Genomic DNA, 22450 nt, shown 5'->3' with positions numbered 1-22450 from the left:
AAAGACAACAAGCAAGGCTTAGGACTAAAACCAAAGAGGTCTGTAATACCTGGTATCCATCATCACAACACTCACTGACTGATAACACCCCAATAATAGGGGAAAAAACGTACAAAATTACACATATGAATTCCTGAATATCTTAATGATGTTTCCTGGGATTAAACAAAAAATGTGATTAAAAACAGAGCAAGCAGAGATTAGTTTCAGCTCATTAATCATGTAGAGTTCTCAAAACATGTTCAGATTTTCCAAAATCCAGTCAAAATTCAAAGATTTTGATATGAACTCAAATATTTCTGAAAAAAAAATTATTATTATTATTGTTGCTGTATAGATGATAATAATATTAAAATAATATTAAACATTATTATAAATGTTATTATTTTATAAATGTTGTTATTATTATTATTATTATCCCTAAATGACATTTGTAAAATATGAACTAAAATATTTTTTCATTAAAATCTAAAAGAAAATAATAATAATGATAATAATAATTAGTAGTAGTAGTAACAGTAGTAATATTAGTAGTGTTTTTGTTGTTATTAGTAATGAAATACATAACTTTTTATTTTATAAGAATAATAGTCTATGCATAATTATCAACCTTATAATTATAATGTTTTATTACTACACAAAGTTGATATTTAAATTATACATGACTAAGAACTCTATTAAGGTACGTTAGCAATGAAACAGTTACTTCAGAGCAATATTTTATTTTGGACACTGCTGTCAAAGAAAATTAAATAAGGGGATGAATATCAAGACAGATGTCAGAAACACACCTGTTCCTGACACCGGCTGTAACACCCAGGAGCTGCCCATGCTGTTTTATGGGCGTAAAGGGTCAAGTAAGGTCAAAGGTCGAAAGACCAGGGTTTTAAAATAGTTCATGAGTTTGTGGTCTCAGTCGCGACATGACCTCAGGTGGAAACACCAAACATAGCATTAGGTCTCACTGACAAATGAGATAATGTCTTTGAATCATGAAATTTTTTTTGCAGAGTCAGAGGCTTTCATCCACTGTTCATGCCTCTGCACGATAATAGATTTCTTCAAAATAATAAAACAGCTACATATTGCTACAGTATATTGCAGTGTTAGTCATCTTTGCTATGGGAGAGCTGCTAACATAAGCACTGAATGATGTTTTACACAGACAGTTATTTCCCATAACTAAACAAAAGTGATTCATCAGTCTATGGACAGAGAGAGAGTGAGAGAGAAAGCAGGGGGAATCAGAGGGCAGTTAGACATCTGAAGCCTCTTGTGTCATTCAGGAAAAAGGTTGCAAATCACTGATGGGCACAATATCACTGCTCTGGTTTTATAGGACAGAGGAAAAGGAGGTAACATATGGCACCTTTTAATCTGTACACACACAGGTCTCAGGCCTGCCCTGTACTCTCTCAGTAAACCTAAGCAGGAGAGAGATGGGAGCAGGCAATGTGTCAGAGACTCTTTACTCTGCCTGTCTTTTTATTCTTTTCCCATTAACTCCCAGCATGCTCGCTGTTTATGTTCCACTGGCATGTAGGGAGGATCAGAACAGCACTGCCAACACAGCAGCAGCTCCCAGTGTAAAATGCGATGAGAATGACATGGTTTGATGAAACACACATTGATTGAATGAGAATATCTCTGGTGAACATATCCATGTAACACCACCCAAAAATTACATGAAACAAATTTTTACATGATTTTACATGAAAAATTACATGTAACAAACCTTTTTATTTTTTACAAAATATAGACAATAGTTTGAAAGAAAGTATTACTATACTATTACTCAACAACAAATGGTGTCTATTTATCAAAGTATCATGGTTTCAAGAAGAATATTACACAGATGGAAACATTTCAACAATGATATTAATAAAAAAATATTCTTGATCAGAAAATTAGCATATTATAATGATTTCTGAAGGATCATGTGACACTAAAGCCTGGAGTAATGACTGCTGAAAATTCAGAAAACATGTCAAATATATTCAACTGTATTATAAATTAGTCATTGTATTTTAAAGTTTCAAATAAATGCAGCCTTGGTGTGCTTCTTTTAAAAAACGTGTCACAGTAATAATGTACAATAATACAAAAACTCTTATTGGCTAGAGGTTTCATAAGCTAAATAAATAAATATTCTTTATACTGTACATTCTTATAATTTTTTTCTCCCTCTGTACCAATAAGAAACCATTTGTGTATCTCTGGAAATATTCTTAGAAAATAAAGTCTGGTCAGTAGCTAAGCCTCTGATGCCATTTCTACCACAGAGAGGAAGAGAGAGAGGTCGGTCTCCTGAAGGAAACAGACAGCTGCTAAGATGAGTGTGAGCATAGATTGAGAGCTGCAGGGGCAGAGCAGCTGCTTAGACCACACACACACACAAAGTACTGAAGAACTGCCAGTCATGTGCTCAAACTGCTTATAACCAGATGAGTGGAGCCAAAGGGGCCAAATCTGTTATCTGAAAAGAGGCACTCTTCTGGTTGTGGTTTCATGACAACCATGGTAGTGCATTAAAAACATGGTATTACTATAGTGCATGTTCAAAAATCTATTGTCAATAATAAATCCCATCCTCCAAACCCTGCCCTCTGACCCTTACAGCCCCTCCCATCTAGACTCCGCTCGGCCAGTATCCATGCCACTGTCACACTCGGCACTGGTCATCCATCATGAACCTGACCCACGTACAAAATACACTTCAAAGTGCTGGATTGGACCTTTATTCAAATTTCCCTGTGGGGTAAAAACTCAGCCAGACACATATTCATGCCATTAATCAATGTCCAGACTCCCACAGAAGCGATAATCAGCTGTGGAAATGCTTGTTCCCACTGAGTACAACTCTGCTAATGCCTGTAAAATTGACATCAACACAATTTTTGCAGATTATTATGTTTATCCTAGTCAGATGAGTTTCAACAGATTTAAAGCAGTCGCTCAACTTATCAGACAGTGGTTTTTGCTGTTTCCTAAGCAGGTCACCATCACCTGGTAAGATTTTAACATGTAATGCATCTGTATACATTGAAAAGGTCTGCAGCAAGAACCATGAACCACAACACTAGTGTGTAGAACAGCTGTGTTGGAAACACTGCTTAGCGAAGCTTCAATATGTTTACGAATCACTTGTTTCAGAGCACCCAAAAATTAAAATTCTGTCATTAATTAATCACCCTCATGTTGTTCCAAACCTGTAAGGCCCTTGTTCATCTAAGGAACACAAATTAAGATATTTTTGATGAAATCCGAGAGCTCTCTGACCATGCATAGACAGAAAAGTAGTAAGGACATCGATAAAACAGTCAAGAATAATTGTTGTGCACTAAGAAAAGAAAAAATCTAAGTTGTTTACGTTCAGGGGAAAGCGCATGAATGCGTTTTGACACTCTCCAAAATGTTAGAAGATGGTAACTCAGGGAAGAAGAATTGTTAAATTATGTTATTTTTTGTTTTCTTTGCGCACAAAAATAATTATCGTAGCTTCGCAAAATTTAAGTTGAGCCACTGATGTCACATGGACTTTTTTACTGATGTCCTTACTACGTTTTTGTCTGGTCAGAGAGCCCTTGGATTTCATCAAAAATATCTTAATTTGCCTTACGGGTTTGGAACGACATGACGGTGAGTGATTAATGACAGAATTTTCATTTTGGGGATTAACTATCCCTTGAACTCGTACATCATTTCAGCAAACAAGGCTTCTTAAGACACCATTTCAAAGTGCCTAAATATTTGCTAATATCATAGATTAGTAAATAAGATGTAATTTACTAATATCATGGATTACATTGTAATACACTTAAATGTAACCACTTTCAATAGTTTTAAAGAACATGTCATTAAACACTTTAAAAGCATCTTTAATGGGCGTTCATACTTGCTAAACATATACATTGTATTTTACATTTTAACTTTCTTGACACCTCTCAAAACTACATCCTTTTTACGGTTTTCATTGTGGAATCTGTCAAAATATGTTTCTTACCTTCCATAATCAGTCCTCATGCATGCTTGATGTTTAATAATCATGAATATATTGAACATACAAAAAGAGCTGTACTGTGTTCCATGGAGATGTTAAGCCCCGTTCACACCAAGAACGATAACTATAAAGATAACTATAAAGATAACGATATTAGCGTCCACACCAGCGAACGATATCGTCTGTTTATTCTGAGCACACGTGCGTCTGCCGCTTTAAATCCTCGAGCTCGTTACAGCAGGATGGATTCTGATTGGATGTCAATGTTTATATCGTTCATCAGCAGGAAAAAATAGTTCTGAAAATGATTCCAACGATATAGTTTCTCTATGCCTTTATCGTTATAGTTGTAGTGTGGACTCTGCTATTCTTTAATATTGAAAACGATTTTTAGAACTATATCTTTACCGTTATCTTTATAGTTATCGTGCTTGGTGTGAACGGGCCTTTAGAATGGGCGGGGCAACCAAGTATGACTACTGTCAAAAGTTACATCACCTAATTAATATTCCTGAGAAGGGTGATAAGATTTATAATGCATTACCTTAACTTTTCAGATCCTTTGCCCTGATACAAGTCAACTCTGAGTGTATTTTCATCATGCTTTACAGATCATTAGCTTTTAGTGTCTTTAATTAACTGAGTCGAATTAAAACGAACAAGGTGAGAGGTAAAAGTTATGACATTGATGCCAGGGTCCATTAAAGCCTGCTTGGTCTGTCTGGCTGGGCTAAATGAATGATGGAAATCATTTCCATATGTCATGTCTGTTTCTCCAGAACTGACAGCAAGGATAGAGAGACATACTTTTGTCTTACCTTGCAAATAGGCCCAGAGAGCAGCTCCTAAAATGCTGCAGAGACCCAGGACAGATGGAGTCTTTACACATCCCCAGAGTCCCACACCAGCGTCCACCTCGGCTCACACACACTCCTGCAGGGATACACACACATACACAGGTTCAGGTGAAGTTCTGGAGCATGCAAAACACATTCAACAGAGGAAAGCTGAGGGAAAATTCATAATCACTATTAAAAAGTTCCATACGCCTAGTAAAAACAATAATAAAGTATAAGAGAACATCTAAAGAGCCTCTACCATCTGTTCATCTCTACAAGCGATACGACTGAGTTCAAGTATGCATACTGTATGTCACACACCTGCTATGGAGTATTAGTTGCATGGTGTCAAGGTGAAAAGCCTGTTATTATGTTACCATGAAAGCATGATAAGGTCATGGCTTTCTGAGGGGCCAACGGTTTTTCAGACAGTGAGTTCACATGGGTCTCAGTGGACACATAGAGAGCCAAGAGAGATTGCATTTTGTCAGGTACAGTATAATCTGTGAATTTTTCTCCTCCATACATGTTATATCTGAGTGGAGTGGAAGAGTACACTGCCCCCAACTGGATACCAACCAACACTACCTCTGTGTGAGAAACCATAATAACTAAGATTAAACTAAACATTGCCACTTTGACTCAGGACTTTTTAGAAATCCTGAATTTTGGAAGTAAATGAATTTGGAAGAAATTAGTTTCAGCGTGTTGGATCATATGTGACAAAAAGACTAACAGTGTGTTTCTGCTCTGCTATGTCCATACTCTGAGTGTACTGTATGAATGAAACAAAATGTCTAGTGTAATGTTTTTTTCTAAGTGGGCAAATCTGAAAGACTACGGTACACTACAGTTACTTTACAGATCTTTTTGTGATTGTTGTTGCTGTTTTTGTAAGAAATCAGTACCTATTTTCAGGAAGTAAGCATTAAATTGATCAAAAGTGTTCTAGTAAAGACACATTTACAATGTGAAAATAATAATGAAAAAAAAAAACATTTAAATAAATGCTGCTGTTTTGAACTTCATAAAATAAAATAAAAAATCCTGAAAACAATATCATGGTTCACACAAAATGTTTCTTCAGCAGCGGATCAGAATATAAAAAGAATGATTTCTGAAAGATCATGTGACACTGAAGATTGGAGAAATCTTTTTTGGAAAAAAATAATTCAGCTTTGCATCACAGGAATAAATTACATTTTAAAATATATTAAAATATAAAGTAGTTATTTTTATTTGAGATTATATTTCACAATATTAATGCTTTTACTCTATTTTTATCAAATAAATACAGCCTTGGAAAAATTTATTTCATGATACAATTTTTCCTGACCCCAAACTTTTGAATGGTATACCATATCCATATAGTACACCACACCATACCCATATAGTATGGATTCAGTGTACAAACTCAACACACTGGAGTAAAATGTGCTTCAAACCTGCTGCACACTCATTTACAAAATAAATAAAAAACTACAACCGCAATACCTGCTCATAATTGTACAGAGGGATGTGAGATGTCACCACTGGGTTTACCCATAGTCCTCTATGATTGAATCTGCAGGGACTGTCCTCTCTCTACCTTTAAGCAGGAATGCTAGTTACTGTTTACTCTGGTTTTAATAAAACCAGTGAAGAATGAAATGGAGATTAGAGAGGAATGTGTCTGTGGTTATCTCTTGTCTTCAGTTATAGACAGTCTCATCTAGTGTGTGCTACCCCTTCTAAAGTGGGTCACATCTACATGGACTGCCAGCCATGCACAAACACACACTAACCCACACATACAGTCAACGACATGACACACGTGGAGAGGGGAAACGGTGGATCACACATGCCTGAGCCTGCCTGCTTCACAGAAAGGGGGAGTGACTGGGAAAATAAAGGGGGTGGATGGAGATCTAAGACAGTTCAATATAAAACACAAAGAACACTGGTGTGGAAACTATCTTTAAACCGCAGCTTTCCAAGTTACATGAAAGTTGTTACCAACAGTACAAGCTACTAACATAAATAGCAAACTATATTAAAGGGGCAATATTATAATAAATATATAAAACAACTGTGGATTCGTGGCTATGGCCGAATTACAGCTGTACTAGTAATCAAGACTCTTGCTATATAGCCTAAATACTGTATATAACTATTAGATGATTATTTACTAACCAAGTTTCATACAAGTCTCTTATGCTAACTACGGTGGCATTATTTAAAAAAATATATATAAAAAAAAACAGTAAACATACATATTTAAATATATTTTACGTTTCATTTAATCAATTATGATAAAATGTAATAAAAGTAAAAAAAAAAAAAAAAAAATTACAAACTTGACTGACTAAATATTTTTCTAAAAAGTAAGACCTAAACACATCAGTAGAGAGAATAGTTCAGGAGAGTGTTTGATTATTTGTGTGCGCAACACAATGAGACTTTTGAAAACAGCTGAACCACTGTCATGCTGCTGAAATTTTTCTGTACAGAACACTATTATGTATAATGGATTCTTAAATAACTTTCATTCTGACTCATATGCTCCTGTTCTCTCTTATCGGCCACACAGAAACATAAACACATTGTGCAGTAATTAATCACAGAGCCACTGTCTGCAAACTGATACAATATGGCCCATTGATTTTGCCATGACCTCAACTGGCCTGTCGGAGATAAATGTATGCCTGTTAATTGGACCAGCTTTTTTGGTGTCAAGTTACTCTACTATCGTTCAAGCAGATTAATTTCCGTCTGAAAAAACAGGCTCTAGTTCTTGACAGTAAAAGCACAATAAAATTACTTCCTGGACTGATACAAGATACAGAGGATGTTACTGACAGGAGACAGTTTAACAAAAGTCAGCTGTCAATGGTGGCATTGTGCCATGGTGCTCAATGTGCTCATATCTTAAAAGCAAATTTTTCTAAACCTGTACTTGAAAATAATACGATACTAATACAGTAAGTGTACTTAAAGTAAATAGAGACACTTTAATGTTTCTTAACACTTTATAAAGTGTACTTTGTATTAATATCAAATTAAAAGTACATTTTAAATCATTGTTTTAGTACTTTTTTATTATCCTTTAAAGAAGTACATTTATCTTGATGTGTTGACTAACATAATAAATCACATGTAAAGTGCTTGATTATAATTTAAAACTTTAGTTTTAAAGTATTTCAGTTTTACATAAATGCATCTTAGTACATTCAGCAGTACACTATAACCCTATTTCAAAGAAAATAGAACAATGAAATTACATGTAAAGTTGTCCTTAAGTCTGACTTAAGTTAAAGTTCAACTAATTGCAATTAAAATAAATGTAAATTAAATTGTTTTCATTTCATTTCCATTAATATGCAATTAAGGGTCCAAAAACATTACATTATGTTCACACTTAAATACAGTGTATTCTTTTAAAGTATATTATTTCCATAAGTTCTCTAATAAATATGCTATAATGTTTTCATCTTTAAAGCTGTCAAGCTCCAAAAAGGACAAAAACATTACAGTTAAACAACTTGTGCACTAAATTCCAACTCATCTAAACCCACATAATGTATTATAGACTTTCCTATGCAAAGAAAAAGAATGAGAACTATCCTCTTTACATTCTCCCCATTAACCTTACAGTGTCTGGCTGTTCCTCACCTGCTCCCGTAGGCAAATGTCCTGTTAGATGAGGTAAATGTGTGTCTGACCCATTCTGGACCCAGCGAGAAAAAGAGAGAGCCTGCAGGGTGACAGATGGTGAGGGCCAAGCGTCTGGGACTCAAGGACGGAGCGGCATCAGTCCACTTCACTCCTCCACCACCACCTCCTCTCTGACCCCTTTATCCCTCCTTCCAGACTAGGACACATCTCCATTTCTACCATAATTTTCCCATCCCTGAGAACCATGCATAAGGATACACAGCAGGACAATACAAGGCCAGCCGTGCACCACAACAAAGACGCTGACTGACTCGCTTTGACCTCTTAATTCATGGACTGGGAGCTGTGAGGTGTTATGGGGCACCTCCACATGGAGAGAAGCAGCCTGGGGTCACAGACTGGCCTCAATTAATGCTGATCTGAGGATTATGAACTCTAATAAGTTCAGACTGCCAGTAGTTATAAAACTTTCTTCAGTTACTGGATAAAAAAGCTGTTGAATACAGTAAAAAGTATAGTATACTGTAATATTGTTATTAAATAACATTTTTCTATTTTTAAATATGTAATTTATTCATGTGATGTAAAGCTGAATTTTCAGCATCATTACTCCATTACTTCAGTGTCACATGATCCTTCAGAAATGAGTTAATATGTCAATTTGCCTTTAAATAAACTATTGTGCTAATTAATATTTCTGTGGATTTTTTTTCATCCTTGCTAAACGATATATTAATTTCTTTACCATAAGCAAAAAAAAAAAAAAAAAAAAACTACAAACATACATACTGACCCTAAACTTTTGAATGACAGGATAGGAAAATATGACATACAGCAGGGGTCCAAAAGAGACTTCTTAATTTGTTATACAAATATAATATATTATTAAATTAGAAAATAATGCAAAACAGAATCAGTTTAAGCAAGGTATGTGGGTGGAAAATGTTTATATTCCCTAATAAGAGAAAGACCAAACAGAACCTATTTCAGGTATGAGGAAAACTGTGGATTTGTGCTGTTTTTTTATTTCTGTCATGGAGAATCGGATTACTGTCCAACTTGCACTGCCTCTGAGCTTTGGAATGGTATTAGCGTTTTAATTTTCATAAAACTAACAACTGAGCCACATTTGCTGACCTCTGACTGCAGCCTTGCAATTTGGTTCAGGGACAGGATGCTCTCATAGGCTTAAAAGTGTCTAAACCCATTCCAATTTACCTGCTTTGCCTCCTGACTGTATCCTCCTATATTTTCTAATCAAGACCTCTCTTCAAAGTCCTTTCACAAGAACACTCTTCCAAACACAGCTTTGGGTGGCCCGAGTTCAATGCTTCCTTTTAGTACTCTTTACTGTCTTGTCCCATATATGTTTCCCATTTATGTGGTTTCCACTTAAATATTAAGTAACTGTTTTTAAAATTAATAATAATAATTAATATAAATGCAAGTAACAATTATGGGCCAAGCACTACAGATCCAAGCATCAAACCAACTACTGCGATGAGAAATTGAAACCATTTTAAGATGATTTTAATCAAGATGGCTGAGAAATCAAAAATACAACCACTAGTAATATGATTTATTGGCTTATAACTTTTGACCAATAGGTGGCACTGTTTAAAATTTCATTTAATTACTTAATTATTAATGGTTAAAGATTGGTTTACACTTTTGACCAATAGGTGGCGCTGTTACCAAATTGATGTGGTGTGGTCAATGTAAGGTGACGATGGCACATACAAAGTTGGTGTGAATATGTCAAAGCATTGCAGAAATACAGACTCAGATGCAGTTTGGCACCTTTTCCAGCAAATTCGTTGATGTAATAAATGAAAACAGTTTCATATATCGACAAGAAATTCAAAACCTTTTTTTGCCAGCATGGTCTGAAGACGATCCGAGTCAAATTTGTTAAAGGGTTAGTTCACCCAAAAATGAAAATTATGTAATTAATGACTCACCCTCATGTTGAAGACCTCTATTTATCTTCGGAACACAGTTTAACCTGTTAGCCAGCACATTCCATTATGGGATTCACAGGTGAAAGTTCCCTACCCAACTTAAAATTGTAACAGTTCCTTACTTATGTTTGTTACACACATAATTTTGGTGTCTTTGGAAAGAAGACCCTTTGGGCTTTACTTTTTATCAACCAGACTTGATAATCCTCAAAAATATTAAAAGTTATAGACACTAAAGTGCCTTGAATTTTTTTTTACCACACTGAATTATTATTATTTTATATATATATATATATATATATATATATATATATATATATATATATATATATATATATATATATATATATATATATATATATATATATATATATATATATTCACTCCCCGATCTCAAGAGACACACTGGTGACTGACTCTAGGGGCTGCAGTCATTTAGCCTCCTTGTTAGTGCGTCCACCTCCCATGCTGAAGACCCACTCGGAGCGAGTGTGAGGTTGGGGTTACAAGTGGTGGCACTAGAGAGTTTGATATAGAGACTCCAAATTTGCTATTCTTAATGTTGGGACTGTCCTCTATCAGAGTACCAAATTTCACAACTTTCCCGCAAGTGGTTCAATGGGCTGCCATAGACTGGAAGAAGAAGAATGACAAGAACACCAACGGATACAATAGGTTCCTATGCACCTATGCAAGTTTCTGAAAGCTTCAGAGGGGCGTGTGCACCGGAAGATGGTGCTCACAGAGCGTAGGAATATGGAGTTATTTTTCCACTTTATAGGCCTTGAATGGTCAAATACACACACTGTCTGATCCATAGTCTGATTGCGTCTTTGCATTGACTTTGTATGTAATCTACTCGTGCAAATCGTTGAACTCGTGTTAAATCCATAATTTATGTTTCCGTTTGATTTGATGACCGTCAGCGGTTGGGTAGAAGACAACAAATCCCATCATTCCACACTCCTTCTTAGCGTCATCAAACCACGCGATTGTTATTGTTTTGATAGTGCACCCTCTAGTGGCAAGTCCTACAAACTGTACCTTTAAGTGAAAGCAAATATCTGAGAAAGAAAAAGTGTAACACTATATTACAGACGGGCAGCTCTTAAAGTGACAGCAACCTAATATCCCTGCTGTCCATCATTCATGTTAAACAAACAACAAAAGAGAGAAAATCTCTCACTGCTCTTGACTAAATCATTTTAGTAACTAAAATAAGAAGAAATATATATATCTATATATATATATTTAATTTACACAGTGAAGAATAAGCTGTTTTTATACATTTGATTACTTACAATGTAGCAAATCTTATTTATTTGTTCTACTGTAGTAGTTTCTTTTTTTTTGTCCTATTGCTTGTATTTAGTTCACTGACTGTTTACTTGTCTTCATTGAGCTTGAGTTTTTTTTTTTTATTTAGACTAGTAGTAGTTTTTTGTGATACTGACACTGGGAAAAAAAAGTATTATGAAATTTATATGGTATCAAAAAAACTGATTTCATAAGGCCTTTATTTAAAGCAAAAATAGCTATATCGTGATATATATCATTTCCTTGAAATAAAATTACTCATATTGTGATATAAGATTTTGGTCATATCCCCCACCCAATGAAAACGGCAGTAATTATGCTAAAAATTCAGCTTTGATATCACAGGAATGATATATACTGATGTATACAGTAAAGAGTATTTTCTACTCAAAAAAAACTAAACAGAAACACATTCAAAGGCTTACATTTCTCAGCTGAAACTCTGGATTATGACAGCAGCAAGCTGTACTCTTTTCTACAGACGTACTTTAGATTGTCAGTGTCAGAAACCGAACGGCCCACAGCAGTTGATTAATGCCGTTAATCTCCACTGCTGTCTCATTAAGCGGCTGTAATGGGTCTAACAGCAGCACAGTGGTGTCAAAGTCATGCAGCGTCTTCAATCATCTCAGAGACGACTCAAGGACACACAAGAGCTCAACTCTGATGTGAATGATGCTCAGCGCTCAAGCACACATCTGCCATTTCTTTGTTTAAAATGCCGACAAACCTCTAATATGACTCTCAGTGTCAGTGTCCTGACAACTTCAAATGCTGTTTCTCACTGCTGTACATCTGCAGTTATACTTGAGTTCCTAAGGGACCGCATGTGACCATGGAGGCATCCACGATAGCACTTTTCTGTCTTCTGTCTCTGTCTTTTCATTTTTAACATGATCACTGCAGAAACACCTCACATTAAGTCCCAAGACAGCCACGATTTAAGCATGAAGGACACAGCTGCCTGAGAAAGTGTTACATAACAGTCTTATTACACCAACTGAGAGATTTCTCATCTCTTCTCTGTTCTGCTCACTCAGGACTATTTGTAGTCTCAAAACAAGAAAGAATAAAAATATCTTAGTAATTCATAATGCAATTGTAACCCTATAACCTGCATGATAAGTAAAAGCAGTAAATCTCAGCTTTTCTATATTGTTTTCCAGGAAAGTAAAAGCAGCTTTGTTGTCCTAATGCTCTGCTGTCTGTCCTAGTTTCAGCTGTGTTCATTGTGCAAGCACACATACATAAAAGATGATTTGCTGCTTCAATTTTCAGAAATTTTCAGTTTGATTTAGTGGCAGACAACACTTGAGCCCACAAAGCTCACGTTCTACCTGTGAGAGAACAATGTGTTTTAAAACACACTGTGAAAGAATCAAATATGTAACTGTGTAAATATGTTTTCAAATATGAAAAAACATTAAGTGATTATATTTTATGCATCTTGCTTAAACTGACTTTCACATGGCAAATACACAGAAGACAAATATTTACACTGGATTAACAGGACACAAGAGAAAAGAAAACATTAATATGACAAATAAAATAAAATAAAATAAAATATACTTGTGTTTTATTAGTACATTATCAGAAATTTGACTTAATTACAAATAAATTTGTCCTGAAATCAGGTATTTTAGAATAACTGAGAAACTACAACATTTCAATACTTCGAATTTGTTTTTGTATTTCCATTTTTATTTTGTTTGTTTTAGTAATTTTGTTGTGTGTTTTGATTGTTTTACTTCTAGTTTCTTTTTTTTTTTTGTCTGTTTGCTTATTTGTTTATTAAAGTATGTCTATATATAAGTTTTTTTATTTTATTTTATTTCAGGTGAAGTTTATTTTATTTTAAGTAAAAAAAAATGTGTATGGCCTCGGTTTTAGTTAATAATACCTTGGCCTGAAACAACATTTTCACATTTAATTGTACTCAAGGAATAAAATGTAGCTTGAGAGCATAAAGAAATCAAGAAAAGAGACTTTTTCTCATTTAAAGTATCTTTGCTGCACAAACCCTGCAAAGAATTTATTTAATCCCCAGAAGTTTCTTAATAATCTAAGGATCTAGAATCACAGACACTATTTTTCCTTTGAAATTTAATAGCTTAGGAATATAAATATTCGGTAGAAATTCCCATAAATAGTACTTTTAGATTAACTCAGCACCTCTCTCCATTCATTAGCGCTATAAAGGGATTCAGGTTCTTAAATACTAGCAAAAATAGCAGTTCAGTCTCAGACCACAAGAGGGAAGATAACTGAGAATGAGAGACTAGAACTTCAGAGGTAAAGTTCAGTGGTAAAGTTATTATTAGTGGTAAAATTGATAAATAAAGACCAGACAATTCCATTGTAAAAAATATTGACTGCTCTAAAGGATGGATTATGAGGGCATATCAAATGTTATAATAATTCTGTGGAAAAAGACTGCACAATTTAGGAGGATTTTTCCTCTAAGCAGCTCCAGATTATGATATTCCAAAAACATCATTCTTAATTAGGGAATGGAACTCAAAATGTAAAAAAAAAGAGCAGCTTCTCTTAACATCTCTGTCTGTCAAATAACCCTAAGATTATTTTCTCACAAATTTGTGAGAGGGAGTGAGAAAAAACAGGGCCAAGGACCAGTTACACAGATCTCAGATTTGATATTCATTCAGCCATTCAATAGTTTGTTGGAAATTAAGAATTTGTTGATGAAGATGAGAGCAGTCTTTGCAGTACAGTATTTCAGTATGGAATGATAAAATACGTTTATTCATTTTCTCATTCTTAATCACCCCTGTTTGCTTTGAGATCACATCAGAGAGGACACTGAATGCAGGTATTGGCCACTGACTCAGCCCATACATCTGTTTTGATTTCTCATCTGGAGCAGAAAATGAGCAGTATTTGTCTAGGCACAAAGTAAAAAGAACAGACAGGACAGCACTGCTGAACTGGGCTCTTGAGTTGTTTGGGCTTTTATTTTAACTTTGCCTTCCAAACTGAACAATCAGAGCCTTGTATAATCCACTTTCACTGTACTGAGTCTTCCAAGACTTCATAACCTCCCAGATGACTCAATTTACAATATTAATGGCCATTTGATTGGAATAGCCACAATTTGGCAGCCAAGTATGTTATAATTAGACATTTTATTTTAAAAGCAGTCTGTCAGACCTCTCACTTAATGACCTTAGTCTTCGTTTAAATAGCACAGTCAAGATCTAAGTGCCTCCAAAAGCCAAATAAGCATCACATCCTCCTATCAGAAAGTGGAACTGTACATCAGCCAAGACTGAAACAAGATTACAGTACATTACACAGACTTTATCCCACAAATTCAATGGGGAGGCAAGAGATGAGCTTTTTTTAAATAACTGTAAAACCAATATATAATGCGTAACCTCAGTAAATCCTTGACTTTGTCCCAGTGAGTGTACTCCTGAAAAATGACTGCCATTGGACCATGATGAAACACAGTGGAATCCTAACATTCAGTCAACACAAACACAAACAAAACATTGCATGAGTGCGTGTTATTAACAATCATTTTTCAAAAATGTTTGCGGTAAACATTAACATTAGATGTTTTCATCAAAACATATAATATTTTTAACCGGAAGCATGCTGTGAATATTCAAAACAATGCATTCATGCATTCAAAGCTATTCTGGAAATTAAACACTGCAAATTAAACTATTTTCTTCTAGTGAGCAAAACTCTGTCCAATAAGATATCTTACAGAACCTCAGTTTTCATCATTCTCAATATCATCAGATTACAACTTGAATTAACTAACTGACAATAATAACAAATGAAACAACTACTATAAGCACATCCATTTGTCGAAAAATTTAAACTATTCAGCAACAAATTAAAAGCTGGATATACAGTGCATCCTACTTGACCTGCATATATACAGTACATACATATAAATCAATATATATTAAATAGCAAATCTCAGCTGATTGTTTATTGTCACAAAACATATATATGTAATGTTGGAAATACAGCACAGTATTATAACCAACTTTGTTCGCACACATACAGTATACTCACTTAAATTACACTTAATCACAAATCTTAGCAGCCTGATTTTTATTTAATTGCAAACTATACTGGTCACTCAGCTCTTTACATAAAGGTTAATACCTTACGAATGTCCAACTATATCTGCCATATACCTTAGAACACTATTTAGAAAATCTCTACTACTTGATAGTGTCACACCCCTAGACTCTTTATATGTGTTTTTGCCCCTGTGACCCAGTTTCTGTCTCCCGTGTTTGATTTGATTAGTTACCAGGTTTGTCTAGTTTCTTTCCCACATGCTCCGTGTCCCTGGTAATTTAGTTATTCAATGCACTTGTGTTTCCCCAATTATCATAGGCCTTGTCCATTTTAGTTCTGTTTTTTTCGGGTCTACAAACCACATACGTGTGTCTTCCTCCATGTTGCATGTTGGATATACTCTGTGTTGGATTATTAAAGTCTTATTTCGCTTATCCACGGCTCTGTGCTCCTTCCAGGCAGCGTAACGTGACAGAAGACCCGACAAACAAAAGTTTAAATTGCGTGTCTCCCCTCCGTTTATTTTCCGGTTTTCCTCAGTCCTTTTGTTTCCGTAGTGTTGTCCATGGATCCCCTCCTTCACCCCAAATACCTCCTCCTCCTGCTGGAGCAGGGGGAAGAATTCGCTCGGGGGACACACCACCACGCCTGTTCAGGATCATGGCAAGCCTCAGCAACTACCCAGATGACGTGCTCTGTGCGTTCTACAATGCCAGTTTGAACATCGTGCACAGAGCGCTGTCGTCCGAGGATGATCCCCGAGCGAATTTCATTGGATTTGTGGAGTGGACACTGGCGAGAAATGGATCTCCGTTCCCCACCTGTTCCCAGGGATTGATCGCCAGTGCCACTCCCGACCCAGAGCCCAGCCCACCATCTCCCCATGGTACGGAGCATAAGCCCGAGCCCATCGATGACAGAGAGCCAGAGTGCAACCCGTCAGACCAGGTGCGAGAGCCGGTGACAGTGCCCACCATGAGGGAGCAAGCCGTGGATGGTGTGAGTGCAGAGTGGAGCTCCGCCCCATACATCACGGCTGAGGTTGAGCAAAATATGGAATGCCAAAAGGGTCAATATGAAGAGGTGGTTTCTATAGACGGGCAATCTGGACTGGAGGATGTACTGCCCCCTCTCCTCTCTCCGACTTCTCCGCTGGGGGGGCTTTCAATTTACCAGTGCCAGTTCCCCAGTTAAGCCCAGGACCGGCTCGTGTTCCAGAAGTAAAGCCCAGGACGGGCTTGTGTTACAGAAGTTACGCCCAGGACGGGCTCCTGTTCCAGAGTTAAACCCAGGAAGAGCTCCTGATCCCCAGTTAAGCCCATGAAAGGCTCCAGCCCCAGAGCTCGCTCCAGTGTCGGCTCCAGCCCCAGAGCTCACTCCAGTGCCTGCTCCTAGAAGGTACCCTCCTGTGGCCGCTCTTCTGAAATGCCCATCCTCCCATCAGCTCCTGCCTCCTCCACCGCTGTCGTCTGGCAGCCCCTCCGCTCACCCTCAGCCCACCAACATTACGGTGCAAGCTTCGCAGGGCTGCCATCGTTCAGAGCCGCCATTGTCGGAATCTCCGTCACCTCCGCCTTCAACCAAAGAGGCCTGGACTCTGCCTTGCCCATTGACACGTCGGCTCCACCATGGCTCCTAGCTCACTCCTCTGCGCTGTGGACGGGCAGTCCACAAGCTCCACCTGGCTCCCTCATCCCTCCGGCTCCGCCTTGGTCTGGCGTCGTCCATCCTACGCCTCGGGACTCCACTCCTCTGGCTTTGCCTCATCCATCCATCTCTCCAGCTCCGTCAGAGAGCCAGAGTGCAACCCGTCAGACCAGGTGCGAGAGCCGGTGACAGTGCCCACCACGAGGGAGCAAGCCGTGGATGGTGTGAGTGTAGAGTGGAGCTCCGCCCCATGCATCACGGCTGAGGGTGAGCAAAATATGGAATGCCAAAAGGGTCAATATGAAGAGGTGGTTTCTATAGACGGGCAATCTGGACTGGAGGATGTACTGCCCCCTCTCCTCTCTCCGACTTCTCCGCTGGGGGGGCTTTCAATTTACCAGTGCCAGTTCCCCAGTTAAGCCCAGGACGGGCTCGTGTTCCAGAAGTTAAGCTCAGGACAGCTCGTGTTCCAGAAGTAAAGCCCAGGACGGGCTTGTGTTACAGAAGTTACGCCCAGGACGGGCTCCTGTTCCAGAGTTAAACCCAGGAAGAGCTCCTGATCCCCAGTTAAGCCCATGAAAGGCTCCAGCCCCAGAGCTCGCTCCAGTGTCGGCTCCAGCCCCAGAGCTCACTCCAGTGCCTGCTCCTAGATGGTACCCTCCTGTGGCCGCTCTTCTGAAATGCCCATCCTCCCATCAGCTCCTGCCTCCTCCACCGCTGTCGTCTGGCAGCCCCTCCGCTCACCCTCAGCCCACCAACATTACGATGCAAGCTTCGCAGGACTGCCATCGTTCAGAGCCGCCATTGTTGGAATCTCCCTCACCTCCGCCTTCAACCAAAGAGGCCTGGACTCTGCCTTGCCCATTGACATGTCGGCTCCACCATGGCTCCTAGCTCCACCTGGCTCCCTCATCCCTCCGGCTCCGCCTTGGTCTGGCGTCATCCATCCTACGCCTCGGGACTCCACTCCTCTGGCTTTGCCTCATCCATCCATCTCTCCAGCTCCGTCAGTCTCCTTCATCCCCTCGGCTCCACCTCAGTCCTCTGTCTCTCTGGCTTCACTGCGGCCTTCTGGATCCACATCTCTGCATCGGTCACCAGAGCCATCTGTTCCGCCTAGGACCTATGGATAGTCCCCGTCACCCTGGCTCCTCGGCTCTCCCTCTCCGCCTTGGGCTCCTCCTCCACCTGCTCCGTTGCCGTGGTTCGGCCCCCCTGGAATTGGCAGCCATTCTTCCTCCATGGCTCCTCCCACTGTCGGCTCCACCTTGGGCCTTTATGGCTGTAGCCTGGGTCTTGCTGGAATCCGCCTGCTCCATATCCCTCCTGTCTCCTCCCTGGCTCCTTCCTCCGTCGTCTCCTCCCTGGCTCCTTCCTCCATGGTCCTTGTCTGCTGGATCCCTCCCAGAAGTCCGTCCTCCATCAGAACCTCCTCCTAAGTTCCCACCCATTCTCCCTCCACTATGTTGTTTCGACGGTGCGAGGACGCACCTACTGGGAGGGGGGAGTAATGTCACACCCCTGGACTCTTTATGTGTGTTTTTGCACCTGTGACCCAGTTTCTGTCTCCCGTGTTTGATTTGATTAGTTCCCAGGTTTGTCTAGTTTCTTTCCCATGTGCTCCGTGTCCCTGTTAATTTAGTTATTCAATGCACCTGTGTTTCCGCATTTATCATGTCTTTATAAGCCTTGTCCTTTTTAGTTCTGTTTTGTCGGGTCTACAAACCACATATGTGTGTCTTCCTCCATGTTCCATGTTGGATATACCCTGTGTTGGATTATTAAAATCTTATTTCGCTTATCCACAGCTCCGTGCTCCTTCCAGGCAGCTTAACATGAACGATAGCTTATTTTGTCGAAAATGTACTATGGTACATTGTCGCTTAGCTCTAATCTAATAAATGTGACATCATGATTTTTCTGTAAAGCTGCTTGTGAAATTTGCTACATAAAACTGACTTGACATTCAGATAAATGCTTGAATTAAAGCATGCAAATGACTTTTCATTTATTTGTCAAAATTTTTTTGGTTATGCTAAAACTGTCACATAAAGGAGGCATCTACACTACCAGTGTTATAGTGGCACAGAGGATGATTGTAGTTTACACACATGAAACCAGATGTTTGTAAAGGCACACAGCAGAGGAATGTCGCTTTCAGCGTCTGTTTCCAGCCCGGACTAGACTGTTTCCTGTGCTGGAGTGTCAGGATGAGGTGGCCTTCTCTCTCTCCTCTCCTCCAGCCCCAAGGGCAGAAAACAAACAAGGCCAATGAAGTCATCTGCCTGAGCACCCTAAGGGAGGCCTTCAGTTTCCCTGACAGAGCAAGGCGAGAGGAAAACGTGCATCTTTCTGTATGTGTGTTTGAGAGTGAGCCACTCAAAGGCTAAAGGTTAAAACAGACTGCTCTAGTAAGCATTAAAGGACAGAATTCCGTGTGTCTCAACTAGATGCATGTAGAAGCAATGCTGATTAAACCTCAGAGAGATACAGGATGCATTGTGCAGCTCGGGTGAATGCATGAAACATTGATGTCAGCTTTGTCTCTCTCAGTACATAATCTCAGTAACAGATGGGGAGCTCTGCGAGATCAAAGCTATGATGACATTGCTGCGTTACTGCTGTCAAGCACAGGATCTGACATATGCATAAACATGCAACGATGTGCAGCTATCCGAAATAGTCACATAATCAAGACTAATGACTTCATGACTTGCATATGAGGTGATCTTAAGAAAAAACAGCATGGTACAACAGAAATAAAGTGAATGCACAGGTGAAGCAGCAAAAAAGGACTCTTTGGAGCACTTAGTTGAACTCAACAGAAAGCTTAAAATAATGGTGAGAAAGAGGAAGACAATGAGAAATAGATGGACCAAGGAGCATATATTGCTATCTTTTCCCTCTGGTATCATGGATTCCCTCAGGCTATACAAGGCTGCATGTTTAGTGCTTTTATTGAATAATGAGTTAGTGATAAGGAGCATTTGTTTTGTGTTTTTATCCACATTAATAAAATAAGGGAGCTTAATGTATTAAATAAGGAAGCCTGTGCATATGTGTATGAATACAAGGCAACAAAAATTTTTGGCATTTACATTTCTGTAGATTTGTTTTCTAATGCTGTTTAAAGTCACATTATTATCAGTGCTAAGTCTGAAAGCGAGTGTTTTGCATGTCATTTCACATTAAATATCAAATCATTTGAAATGATTCAAACTACTGTATTTAAGACATAGTATACAGAAAACAATATTTATATTCAATTAATATTTTCATGCAGATATCAACACTATTTATAACTCAATTATGATTATTAAATTTAGATTTATGTTTTTTTTCGTATAAGGATTTTTCTTTAAAAATTACCCTAAAATATTCAGTGTATAATGTACATGACCAAGCAAAATGCCTTGTTTTCCAGTAAAAATCCAACTTGAGAAAAATATTGCTATTGGTATTGTTGAATAAAACAATTTTTTTTTATAAAATTGAAAAATAAAATAAAATAAAACTTATAATTAAAAAGTACAAAAATTACTTAAACTGAAATAAAAATAAATTATAAATGTAAAAAAAATTAAAAATGAAATTTACAAAATTAAAACTAACAAAAATGGCAAAATCACACAGCAAAATAACTAAAAACTTAAACTATAAAAAAGAGAATGAAAGCTATTTTTTAGATAAAAGTTAATGTAAAATATATAATCAAAACAACACTAAAATAATATATAAATATTAATTAAAGAGATATAAAATACATATTAGGTTCATGAATTAATCAAATGAAGTAAATACATAATATACAATAAATGAATAAATCGGTAACACTTTATTATAAGGACCAATTCTCATGATTAACTAGCTGCATATTAGCATGCCTATTATAAACATATTGGCTGTTTATTAGTACTTATAAAGCACATATTCTGCATGACCATATTATACATCACTAATCCCACCCAATACCTGAACTTAACAACTAACTTACTTATTATTAATAAGTAGCAAATTAGGAGTTTATTTAGGGTAAACTATTAGTTTATAGTGAATATCTGTTCCCTAATCTAAAGTGTTACCAATAAATAATTTTAAAAGTTTGTAAATTATATTATTCATTATTACATGCTGAATGCTTTATGTCCATTTACCGTTTTTTTTTAATGCAGTTTACGGTTATATCTTACAGTTGTATACAGTTTTATCTTCTTAAAAATAAAATAACACTCAAAGCATGTTTTTAACTAAAAATGTTGATTGTCTTAATAGGAATGATGTAGTGCTCTGTGTGTATCTGAGAGAGCTAGAGTCCATATGGAGATCTGATGGGGTCTGACAGAACACAATGCTTCACTGAAACAGACCGGCCAGCCCCACAGCAGGATACTCTATAAATACCCCATCACTACCTCTTTCTCTTCTCCCCTCTCTCATTTTAGCTCATCAAACACGAAAAGAAGGCAGATGCATTAATTAAACCAAAAGGGACTGTTCAAATTAAGCATAAATAAACCCCAAAATCATTATTTAGATATATCCAGACGGCCATGCGTGTGGAGAGGCTCTGGGGGGAGTTACGTAACCGACTCTAATCGTTTTTTTCTATGCAGCACAAAAACAGGAGAAATGGCTTCACTATTAAAAAAGTCAGTACAGATTCTATCCATCTCAAATTACTGCTTCTCGGAAATTGCATTTATAACAGTGTGATTAATACAGATAAAATGTTAATGACTGGTAGCTAGGGATGGGTACTAAAGCCGGTATTAAAATGACCCCGGGGCTAAATTATGAAAGACCGTAGTATCAGTAAGATCTGACGCTATCGGTTCTGCTTTCGGTACTGGAGGGAAAAAAATTTATGTACTATGTATTTTTGCTTAATAATGTTATCATGCACATTTTATCTCACCAAAAATTTCTAATGTGCGATCATATTAAGACGTTTGTCTGTGAGATCTGCGAGA

The 22450-nt window shown here is 37.6% G+C and overlaps 1 protein-coding gene across 4 annotated transcripts in view; it reads right to left on the bottom strand.

Moving 5' to 3' along the window:
- LOC132157293 (leucine zipper putative tumor suppressor 2 homolog) overlaps positions 1 to 22450 on the bottom strand; it is a 77046-nt gene that overhangs the window by 30349 nt on the left and 24247 nt on the right. Inside the window, exons 1-2 of one of the 4 annotated variants that reach the window (XM_059566577.1) lie at positions 15167 to 15245; positions 4819 to 4933 (exon numbers count right to left, since the gene is read on the bottom strand). The gene's annotated coding sequence lies outside the window, so the exon portion shown is untranslated. Of the gene's footprint in view, positions 1 to 4807; positions 4934 to 6333; positions 6351 to 15166; positions 15246 to 22450 lie in introns of those variants that run through there. The other 3 variants (XM_059566578.1, XM_059566579.1, XM_059566576.1) reach the window with 3 other exon arrangements.

Source organism: Carassius carassius, chromosome 14 (assembly GCF_963082965.1).
Source record: "Carassius carassius chromosome 14, fCarCar2.1, whole genome shotgun sequence".
In the NCBI taxonomy this organism is placed as follows: Eukaryota; Metazoa; Chordata; class Actinopteri; order Cypriniformes; family Cyprinidae; genus Carassius; species Carassius carassius.
This window is presented reverse-complemented; position numbering and strand designations above follow the sequence as displayed.